The following is a 13,069-nucleotide window of genomic DNA, read 5'->3' on the forward strand; positions in this document are numbered from 1 at the left end:
TTGTTTGACTTTACGATTTTTAAAAACATTTTTTTAAACAATTATTACGTGAACATATATAGATTTAGTTTACACGAGTAACCTTCTTACTAATATTTAAAGTAAATAATTTTACCATTCTTACTATTTAGTCAAACACTAACCAGTTTGCCCTGCATTTAAACACAAAAATACTCTCAATCCTAGTTATAACTGTTCGAAATGTTGGTCATTTAAAGTCATTCTACTAAATCAATAAATACTATTTAAAAGAAATAATAATGGCTTTTTTTACTTGCAAAATGTTTGTCAGTTGAAAGCATTATATTTAGCTTTTATTGAAAAAGTGTTATTATTAGACAGTTTTTATTTTTGTAATTTAGATACTTTCAAACTTCTATACTAATTAAATGGATACCTTGAAAGCATCTAAAATATGTGATTGAGAAATTTAGGCAAAAGGACTTTAAACATACAAGCAAAAGTTATTAAATTTAGTCTGAAGTCTAGGTTATCACATAAATTTGTTTGTAAAGTTTTTGAGCATCTAAAAAAAAGAATGTAAGCTTTTCATCTCTCTATTTAAAAACCAGGTTCGTACTAAAAAAGTTATCAATATAAAAAAAATCATTAGTGAAAATAACTTCTTTTTTAATTAATACATAATTTTTTGCAGTATAGTAAGTAGTTTGTAGATACTGCATTTTAAAAGTTAAACTGTACTCATTACTTATTTGTTTTGTAATTAAGGTAAATGTCATGTGCTATTTATCATTTATTGTAATTAAACGGTAAATTTTGTTAAAAATTGTCAGTTTTATAGTAAATGTGTAATTTTATTCGTTTTCAGTTACAAATGAGTTAGCTAAAATCCAAAAAGAACTGTTACACAAAAATATGCTTCATGAATATTTGTTTTAGGTTAATAATTTACATTAATAAATGTTTTCGTTATGAAAATATATTTTAACGCATATTTTGAGTTCAGACAAATAATATTGCTGCTAGGTAACAGTTGTCTGCTGACATGATAATTTGTAATATTATATACAAGCTTTGTGTGTTATTACAGTTTTGGTATAAACAAGTTGAAAAGGTCGGACTAAAATCGTCAGACTTTTCAGATTTTTTCTATTGATATGCTTATAAGCAGTCATTGTAGTGTTTTGATAACATAACTTTCACTTGTTCTAATTAGCTTTGTAAGCTTTTAATCTCATAAACTTAAACTTATATTTCAATTTGTTGTTTATAACAACAAGTTCAATTTAGTTTAAAAAAGTTACTTCGCCATACAACGTTTATCAGTGGTTTAAAAAAAAACATTATAAGCATAAAAACGTAATGTACTTTAAACTCCATTTATTACAAAAATTATAGGCAGAAAAACTAGAAAAACCGAAATCTTAGCTAAACTAAACACAAAATTCATTTTGAACGCATCTTAAGAGTACATGTTTGTATTATTTTATAATTTATTGTAATTTAATAAATACGGTAGCTAATTATTATACTCAATACAAATTACCTGTGTCTATTAAAACTGAAAGTTTTATAGCAAATTTTCGTTTGTAAAAACTTTTGCGGAAAATTTTATTTATTTCTTATGTCCTCATTTAACTAAAATAAAAACTCTGTTTAGTATAATTTTAACTTAATATTCTCAGTAAGAAATGAAAATGTTAATTACGTGACGCCACAACTAAGTTTTACTATTTTACAAATAATCCTTTTAAGTTTTATTTTTTAATATTAATGAAAGCTATTGAAAAAACATTAGTATATTTAAAACTTTATTAAAAATAGATCAAGCTATAAAACTTACAATTTATTTCTTTTAAGCAAAGGTAATATGTTGCTTAGCTGTTTATGAAGTTTTAACGTAAAAATCCTATACCGATTACTTTGTAATTTAAATGTATTGAATTATTAATAAAACTTGTGAATAGTTAGTTACAAATTAAAGACTTACGGTTAAATATAATGCTATGAAAACAATGCAGTTAGAAGTTTTTGATTTTATATAAAAATTTTTTAGTCTAAGTTGTTCATACATTTTCTTTGCTTTTACTTTCTGATTATTAAACTTTCACTCTAGCGATATCTAGCGAGCTTTTGTAACCAAACATTATAAATTTTAATGTAACATAAATATTAAATTAGGCTTTATTAAGCTTGGGTAAGCATTGATTTAAATATTTGTAGGTCAATAGGAGATACTTGAAATGATTTTATCTAGTAAACTAATTTAAGCGCAATCAGAAGTTATGTTTTTTTTTTCAAATAAAAGTTTTATTCTTTTATCTCGAATAAAGTATGTAAAAGTTTTGTTGTAGTACTTACTATCTAACTTTACCTGAGCTTGAAACTCGAACAACTTTTCTTTTAAGTTTCGAAAAGTTTCTTCGAAAAGTTTTTAAGTTATGCACAAAAAGACAAATTTGATCTTTTTATAATCTAGCTTTTTATTTTATTGCAATTGATAAACTTTTCGTTTTAATCAAGTTATCTAAAATTAAAGTATTATATTATAAAATAACTATTTGAACTTTTGACAACCAAAACGTTTTTTGTGTTTAAAATTACTTCACAAAAAAAATTATCAAAAACAAGAAGATTGATACTAAAAAGTTTAAATTTTATCAACATTATATTTTTTATGAAAACTTGAGTTTGAAATATTAAATTCTATATTAAAATGTTTAAAACTATTAAGATTTTTCAAGCAATTTAGTAAATCTAAGATAAAAGTTACTTCTATATTTTAGTTGAATAATCCTTAACTTTTTATAACTACATTTGTCTAAATTTTATTTATAACTTAATTTATTTTAAAACTTATTGTATTTTTCGCTTAGTATTTATTTAAACTTATAGTCGGTATATAAAGGTAAGTTATTTACTGCATGACTGAAAATGTGTGGTAATTAAAAGTTGAACCTTAAGATACTTTATATTTAAACTAGTTCTGTTGATTTGTAGCTAAAAACGTTCGAACAACAATAAAAGTTCTTTAAGTTCAATCATTGAATAGATGACTTATTATAATAGAACTAAACAAAAGTTTTAAGAATATACAAATAAAAAACGACTTATGATGCAGTTTTTGGAACTTCGTACAATTTTTATTTATAAAAGAATAAATAGTAGCTTTTAATTTTAAACTTGTTTAAATTGTTACAATAATAAAGAATAAAGTATTAGTGAAACTTTAAGTTTTAAAAACGTCCTACAACCTTAAAGTTATTCTTTTTTTTAGTTAATTTTTCAGACTTATTTAATTACTTTTTATTTTAGAAAAAAAAAGCTAAAAAAGCAAAGTATTACTTTATTAAAGTTTATTGATTTTTGCTAATATTTGACTAATAATTAAATTTTTCAAGTACGCTTAATAATTAACTTTAAAAATTTGTCTGTTTTTCTTCTTAACATAAATCGTAAAACAGTGAATCATTCGAACTGTAATACTTTTAAATTTATCTACTTGATTTTATTAGGAAAGTTCATTTGAGTGAAAATTCACTTTATGTAAGTTGCAATTTGAATAAATTAACATGTTTTTAAAATATTGCTCAAAAGAAACAGGTAAAAACAAACAATCTTGATTTTGATTTAAAATGTAAAGTTAAGGCTGTATTTTTGTATGAGCTAAGTAAAAGTTTGTTCGCCGTTGAAAACATTGTGTCATTTTTATTGCTTGTATAAATTATTGTGTTAAATTTAACAATCATTTCGTAACAAGTTTATTTTATACAACTGCTTTGTGTCTTTAAACATTGATCTTTTTCATACGATGTAACTTACTGTATGCAACAAACCGTATAAAATACTTACAAGAAATAAAATTCGAGAAGTGTAAAAAAAGATTGTTTTTTGTTACAAAGTACTTTGTTATCATGCTATCATCGACAATTTTTTTTCTAATAACCTTTTGATGGCAAAGAATTTATAACTATCTAAAAAAATGCTGTAGGTACAGTTTCACTTTTATTGTCAAGGTATAAAAATTTAAACGTACTGTAAAAGAAGTTCTTACATTTTAATAAATGAAAAAGTCTAAGAGCATTTTAAAAAATACAATTAGAAAGTATTTTCATTAAAACTACTACAACTTAAAAATATAATATATAGTTTTAAACCGATTGATGAAATGCTTACTTAGTTTGAACATGTATCAGTTTAGGTAAACAGATATAAGAAGTATTTCTACCAGTTTTTATTTTGTTTTTTATAATTTTGAGGTAACTAAAGGTTAATACGAGTTGTAGAAATATCTTAAACAACGATCTATTTATGACCTTTAAATTAATTAAAAACTTGACACAATTAAGTTTTTATATGATTATTTTTGTTTAGCTTGGAAATACATTTGCGTATTAATTTTATCAAATTTATATGTTACATCGTGTTAAGATATTTTTAAAGTTTCCTTTACATGATCGAATCAAATACAAAATAAGTTGACTTGTTAGCTTTGAAAGTGTTTTTTATAACAAAAAACTAATAAATGCTTTTACAGCACTTTAAATTATTAGTAGCATGATAAAAGTCAAAAATAAGTTTTAGTTTTTAAACCCTTAATGCATGATAAAGGTAGGTGTAACCTTAGATAACACAATTAACTTGCACAGTAAATTATTTAAAATAAATAATTTAACACCGTGTATAATTTAAATAACCACTAATCAGTTTAACCTATAACAAAATAAGAAAAATTGTTGAAAAATACGTAAGTTCTTAGGTGTTGTTGTGAGGTAATTTAAAAGTCAGCCCTACTAAATTGATTTAAATGTTTTCATAAATGCTATTATTAGCACATACTTATTATTACGATTACTTTTGACTTTATATAGTATAGAGTGTTACACTAAGCAATGTTTATTCTACTTTCTGTGTTCACTTTGTACTAAAGAAAATACACTTGTTATTATAAAAATGTTACAGTTGGAAAAATAACTTCCTGTTTTATGCTCATAAAACAACTTTGTATTTAGGATAAGCCAAATTTATTCCATATTTTTTTCAAACAAAATAAGACTAGATGCTAATAAAATTTTTACTGATAAACTTAAACTTTGACAATTTCTTGATTTTTATGTGTTTTGTTAAAATTGTTATCAATTTTTACTTCAGACATTTATATACCTAAATAATGCCAAAAAAGGTATTAAATTCAATATTTATAGTACTTTTCTGTAAAGATAAGGGTTAATTTTAAGATAACTTTAAATAAATTAAGTTCAAACACATTCATTAAGTCAACCTTAAAAGAGAAATAACATTTGTAAAAACCAATATGTTACTAAATAAATGTTATGTTACAAAAATAAAATTTATACAACAAATTTTAATTATGTAGTTGTAAATTACAATAAAAAATTAAAAATGATTATTTAATTCATATTTTTGTAACGTAACATTTGTTTTGTTTTCTGACTTAACAGGATATACTGTCTAAAATTATAGATATATGTTTTTATTTTTATGCGTTCAATGTGCAAAACTTTTTAAATGTACTTTTTATAAAACAGGTTTTTAGGTTTTAGGGACTTTTGAGAATAAAGTACACTGTTTTTTGTGTCTTTTTGTGTTTTTCTGATAAAAAATACAATTAAATTTATTGCACTTACACTTTACGTAAATTATTTTTCACACTAAAAATTTCAGTTGTATTTACAAAAGTTTTTTAAGTAAAAACAATTTTTGAACAAATTTTTTACAAGCAAAACAACTTACTTGTTGAGAAATGATTTGATATGTTTTAGTGGGTACTTTATTTTTAAATTAAATTACGCTAAGACTTAGTTTTATAAAGCTTGATAAGTTAGAACTATAAGCTATTCAATTAATTTAGTGCCAAAAAACAACTTAAAAGATAAATTCTGAAACAAAAGCTTTAACATTTTAGACTTTTAGATGTTTTTTTTTTCAATGGTATTACTTTTAATAATGAAGGTTTTTTTTAAACTGTTTTAAAACATTTTAAACGAAAGCTGCTTAAAAAAAAATATTTTATTTATTTTTAGTCATGCAATAGAGATTAGTCTAACCGTAATTACCCCACAAAAAGTGCAGAAAGAAAACTTAAAACGTTGAAAGGTAAGTATTAGTTGAGGTAGCATATAAACTATATAATTAAAGCATCTCTTGAAATTTTTGAAAACTTGAAACATTTTCACAACTACAAACTGAAGTTTTGAATTTTTTTTGAATGAAAGAATTTTTTTATTTTAATTTACTAATGAGACAAAAACAAATTAACGAATTAAACTAAAATAATTAATTTTACTAAAACAGTACATTGCAAAAAAGATATTTTCATTTTGCTTAAAGTGTTTTAAATATGTTTAAAAAAAATTCATTCAGGTGTTTTAATGTTTAGAAACTGTTTAGTTATAAAGTTTTCTAACTGATAGTAATATTGGAAATAATGTTATAGTACAAAAAAAAAACTACAGAGTTCTTTTTAATCAAAGTTGAAATTAGACAACTTTTATTTATACCCACCTACCGATATATAACAATAGAAATTTTATCGCAGTTTAATTGATAGTAACGGTTAATTGGTTTTAACAGATAAAACAGCTTATAGATTATCAGACTTAATATGATATTTGCGTATCAATAAATTTGCGTAAAATCTTGTGTGGCACGATTAAACTTAACGTTGGTCTGTTTTAAATTTTTATAAAACTTTGTGGCATGAGTTCTTTGTTAAACTTTAACTTATTTTTAGATGCCTAACTACACTGATTTGCGAAAAACCATCTGTTTTAGGTTATATACTCTATATCAGGGTTTCCCAAAGTGGGCGATATCGCCCCCCTGGGGGCGATTTTAGTATTTCGGGGGGCGATAATTAGTAAGGGGGCGAAAGGGTGGGCGATAACTAGTAAGGGGGCGAAAAGGGGGCGATTTTAAAATTTTGGGTTGTCATAAAATTTTTACTTTTTATTTTGCTATTTTGCTAATTTTAGCTTGCTGTTAAATATTTGACCCTGTGGTAAAACTTAAACAAAAAAGTTTATTGTGTTTATGTAAAATATAGAGAAAAAAATCAAGTACTTATGACTCCTACTTTCAAGTTAATTACATATTTTCAATTATATATTTTCTTATTTAACACTTACATAGATCATAGACGATCGGAATTCTTTTCACTATTTTTTTACTTTACATATATGTTATTTAGGATCATAAATGGTTTGTAAAAATGTATGTTATCTATATTAACTATCACGTCATAATGTTTCCTATTGTTTTTTGAAAAGTCATTTAGTTAGACTAAGAAATAAAACTATACAGGGTTGCCAATTTACTTAGAAAAACCTGGAATTTGACAATTTAGGCAAAAAAAAATTTTTTAATCCGGAATTTTTAACAATTTCCACATATTAAGTAAAATTTCGATTTGACACAAAAAAGCTATCATATAGATAAAAATATGGATCCCTTCGTGGCAGATCTTTTTGAAGTAAACGACTCACAGGAATCCTTCTCGGACTTACAAACTGACCTTTAACTCAAAGTAAATGTTTCCAAAGAACGAAATGAAAGCTTTTGGACTCAACAAAAACTAAGGCAAAAGTATCCAATCATTGAGAGGAATTTAAATTGTTGTGTATAGTTTTTCCTTCTAGCTATGTTGTTGAGAAAGCATTCAGTTTAGTTATCAACATCAATCTAATCTAAATATTTGTAAAGGAGGTGACTTGAGGCTTTATTTGACTGATTTAGAATCAGATTATAAAAACTTGCAAGCATTCATGAACCTTATCCTTCGCATTATACTAGAATTCAGTAGCAGAAATTATTTTATGAAAGTTTTATTTATTATTTGATCTTTTAAAATACTTCTTGTTTAACCTGGTTTGTATTGTTTTAAGTCTTTGTATTGTATTATGTATTCTTTTTATATAAAAAATTCTTTTAAGTTGTTTATTCTTTAACAGGTTTGCATAATGCCTAATAAATATTAATTACGGTAGACTTCCTCTTGAGTTCGCACTTTTTACCGAAAAAAGGGCAAACTTATACTTTCTTAAATTTAACTTAAATAAGTCTATTACTAACTAAGTATTAAAAAAACAAAAAATACACAATATTTAATAGCTTATATAAATCTTTTTTTTTATGAATGTTTGTTTTATGTTTTAGTTGATTTCATGTTTATTCATAACGTTATTGCATATAACATATTTAAATTTATCATTTTGTAAAAAAATGGTAATAATTTTTGAGTTAAAACTTTTTTATTTTGTTCAAAGTGCGAATTGAAAAGGAAGTCTACTGTATTTATAAAATGTTTTATGTTTTAAATATGTTAATAGCTTTGTTTTGACCGGGTTTATTTTGTAGTTTATATTTGTCGATTTACATTACACTAAAAGTTTTTATAGCATAGTGGTTTAAGTATTTGTTTGAAAGAAATTTATTTGACATATTTTTGTTATTACTTGTTTAATCTGTATAAATAAAAAAACCTTAATAACCATTTAAGTTTTTATTTCAAAAATTATTTTTGGTTTTAAAAGAGTATAGATTTGATGTCTCTATTTGAAATGACTTCAAAGTTTTCATTTAAAAAATTATTAAACTCAAATTTATCTTCTAACTTGATTTATTACTGTTAGAAAATCTATCAAATAAAATTAAATAATTTTAAACTAATTATACAACTGTTTTGTGTTTTATTTTTTAGTATATTAGCAATTAGAATATGTTGTTTATTTCAATAGTTTAACACTAGCTTTTAGTTTTTCACTATTTTCTTCTGGTAAATTATTATAGGCTAATAACTAGAGAAAAAATAAAATTAAACAGTATTAAATAAGTAATCAAAAAGACTTCTACAGTTACAAAAGAAAGCTTTAACACAATAAAAAGAATTTTTTAATTGATTACTTTCTGTTCACAGAATTATCTGTAAAACATTTGATTTTTTTTGAATTTAAATGAAGAAAAAAAATGTTAAAATTAAGGTTTAGTTTCCTAAAGGTTATTTTGAGTCAAATACTATTTAATGGTATTCTACTACAAAACATAAAGTTTAAAAAGTTTAGAATTGAATTTTTAATTTTACAACTAACTTGCTTATAATATATCTCAGCATTGAAATTAATAATTTTACTGCATTAACAGAAGCTATTGATAAACCAACTTTTTATGTGAGATAATCAACCAGTCAGTCAAACTTCCTAAGACTGGATCAGCAATAATGTTTTAATATCTATTTCATTATGTTTAAAAAATTTGTTCATTCTTTTATAGTTTTTCAATCTCTGGTATTTAATTTTAGAATATGCCTATTTATAAAATAATTTAAGTATTTTGTGCGGCTTAAATAAGTTACTTAGTATTCACTCTAAATGTCCGAAATTCGTTAAATGAGAGATAGTTATAATGCCAGGTTTCAGTTAAGATTTCAGATGGGTAACTTACGGTCCAGATCCAATCAAATTTCGACCCGCCAAGTAACTTGAAAATACTTTGCAAAATAAACGAAATTTAGTTTTTTGATGCTTATGATTTTGAAATACACTTTCAATTTGGTTTTCAGTTATATTAGTATTTCCTAGATCACAATAATAGTAAATCATTTTATTACAATTATGCTCGAGCTTTTTAATTTTCTATATGTTATGTTTTTAAATTATGCAGCCCGCAATTACATTTTTTTAACGAGTTGAAACAAGAAAATATTTTTTAGTAAACATGAACTGCTGACTACAAAAGTTGTCCACCACTACCCTAAAATTTTCATTAGTTTCAAAACAATTCATAAATAAACAGGATTGATTACTGATTACACAAGGCTTTTTAGTATTTAAGTATTTTAATACACTTTACTGGGCTTATAAGAAAACAACATAACTTATTTTCTCAAGCCCTGTAAACTACTTTGAACACAGCCCAAAAGTGCGTGTATAAGAAATACCAGATTAAATTACATTTTGAACACAATTTTTTGGCTCAAAAGTTTGTATTCAAGAGAAAAATACTTTTTAAAACCGTGGGGGGCGATTATTTTTCAAATTTCTGAAAAGGGGGCGATTTAGTAAATGAGTTTGGGAAACCCTGCTCTATATAAATGTCGTAATAATAAAAGTTACGCCTAATGATGTTTTAATTAGACAATGTTTACTTTTATACACTGCATTTAAAAGTTGCAATTTTTTTTTCAATTAATTTATTCGGTTTCAATTTGTAATACTTAAGTTTAGTAGAGTTAAAACATAAGTTTTTTTCAAAGGCTGTATTTAAAAAAAATATTTATTTTTTTATTAATTAACAGTTTTCTACATTAAAGTAAGAAATATAATTTTCTGTAGTTGTTCAGTATTATAACAAAATATTGGACTAGGCTATATGTTAGGTGAATTTGCTCGTATGCTGGCTATACTTATGAAACAATTGTTTTTAACATTCAACTTATTTCAGTTAAGAAATACTATGAAAAATACTTTTTTATTATATCAATAAACTACAAAGAAATAACATAAAACATAATAATTATCTAAAATGAGCATAATAACTTAATTACAATCTAGTTTACCTCATATTTGTAAATTGTCACTAAAAATTGTTAAATTTTTAAGTTTCGAACCTTTTTTTTACAGTTTTTGAGTCACTTCTCTGGATAAATTACTTGAAGGTCTGTATATTTTTCAGCTATATAGAAGAAAAGTAAATCTTTTGATAGATTTAAATAATAGACATACAAAAAGTTACTCTTTATAATTTCGTAACTACTTTAGGCTATAAAGAAAAATAAAATAAAACTTTAAAACTTTCTATTTGATACTTAATGAAGAAACTATCCAAATATTGAAGTTTTAGATAGTGCTTTATGTAATTTTATTTCCAATATTAATAAAATATTTATAAAAGTTCACAGGATTATTTTGTTTTAAAATTCATTTAAACTACTGAAAACAGCAGTCACCGTTCTACAAGATTTTAGCGTGCCAGCAAGTTTGCGTAAAATTTTGTGCAACACGTTTAATCTTCACGTTGGTGTGTTTAAGTTCATTTTCATAAAACGTTTGGCATGTTTTTTTTTGTTAAATCGAAATATATTTTTAGATGTCTAGCGAGATCTACATTAATTAGTGTAAGACCGCTTTTTTTAATTATTCATTATAAAGTCGTATTGTTAAAAATTACAACTAATGATATTAGATTTAATTTGGTAACGCCAACTTGTATACATTGCATTTAAAAAATGCAATAAAGTTTTAAACAATTATGTTAGGTTTCTATTTGAAGTACTTATGTATGGTAGTGTTTAAAAAACATTTTTTTCAGATAATACACTTTATCATTTATTTACAAACAGCTTTCTTTTGCAACCTAGAAACTTAGAACTTTAACTAAATGCTTCTTGTTTTTATTAAAAATAATTGATTAGCTTATATATTAATGAAGCTGAGTTTTAAGTTGTCTTATTATTAGTTTATCATTAAAAATTTCGAAATACTAGTTTATCACATCATACTCGCATCTCATTCATTACCAAACTTGTATATTTCCATCGAATAGTTTTAAACTTTCAAATTTTCTACTAGTTTCCGACAAGCTTAATTAATATAAGTCACAAACTAGGCTTAACTTTGGGAGTAACAACTTTTAGCTTCTAGTATGGTACAATTATTAGCCTAACGTTAAGAAAAGTTTATACCCCGGTTTAAAAATAATCTCTTATTGTACGTATTTGTATTCATCAAGGGTTAAAAGAATTACTTTTATGCTGGTATTGACGTATATGTGAGTCTTTATCAATTTCAAAGTATAACTGATATATGAAATACTTTGATAGATTAAATGAATCAACATATATCTTTTTTAGATATCAACTAATTCTTTTATAAGACAATATTAAAAACAAGTTTTGTCAAACATTTAAATGTTTTTGCTGATGTAACTAAGCAAAGTACTTTAATTAATTTCTCCAATTTTATGTAACCATTGAACATTTGTTAACCAATAACTCTTTTAGCTATTTGTAGATAAGTATTCGATTAGAGACATTTTAAACTTTTTCAAAGTAATCTTTGTAAAAGTTCTCGTATAGATATACAAATGAAGAATTTTGTTCCTGTAAAAAATAACATTAGAAGCTATTAAGTATATAAAAGCAAAGGAATGTTAGTTTTATTTTTTAATATCAAGCTAAATCTTTTAGTTTTTTTGTTGGTACTAAATTTTTTGAACAACATTGTTTTCATTTTATTTTGCATTACTTAGGTTTATTTTTTAATTGAGTTATTCAGAATTTTTGTAAACACTTTATTTTCAAAGATTGAACTTTGTTTAACTTTAATAACCTTTAGCGACCTCTGGTGAGCTTTAAGCAACATATTTTAATTCTTTAATTCAAAAGAAATATTAGATTAAGCTTCTATAAACTATGATAAGTACTGTTGACATTCTTGGTAGCTTATTAGGAGGGACTTGAGTACTTTAAACTTGTCAATTGAATTCGTTTAAGCCCGAAAATAAACATTTAAAGAATTTTGCAAAGTAAAAGCTAGTATAGTTCAACAAACTTTAAAATGCTATAACTCTTGTTTACCTAACTATTTACAAAAATAGTACTAAATATATAAAAACTACTGTTTACTCATTTTAGTATTTTATTTTTTATTTTTAAATCTTGAAGAGATATTAATTCAATAAACCTTAAGTTTGAATGTTTTTGAAATATTTAACGTTTTAAATAGGACTATCGCGTGCCTAAAAGTATTTCAAGTATTTAATCTCCTGTAATAAATAGGTTTAAAGGTAATTTACCGTGTAATTACTAAGAAATGTGTTAAATAAACAACATTTTCTCCTAAAGTTTACTTGATGTAAGGTTACATACACAAAATTTTGATAAATCTTTTAAAGTTACACCCTTTTTTGAACAGTTAAAATATACACTTAAGCTTAAGTTGAAATAGTTTGATTTTTTACTGACTACAGACTTGTTTTGTAATGCATAATTTTTAATATATATTTTTAAACTACTACTCAAATAGAATAAAAATATTAAGTTAATAAAAAACTTTTAGTTGTTTTATGATAATTAATACACTTAAGTTATATA

The sequence above is a fragment of the Thalia democratica genome, chromosome 9 (genome assembly GCF_965202585.1).
Source record: "Thalia democratica chromosome 9, ktThaDemo2.hap1.1, whole genome shotgun sequence".
In the NCBI taxonomy this organism is placed as follows: Eukaryota; Metazoa; Chordata; class Thaliacea; order Salpida; family Salpidae; genus Thalia; species Thalia democratica.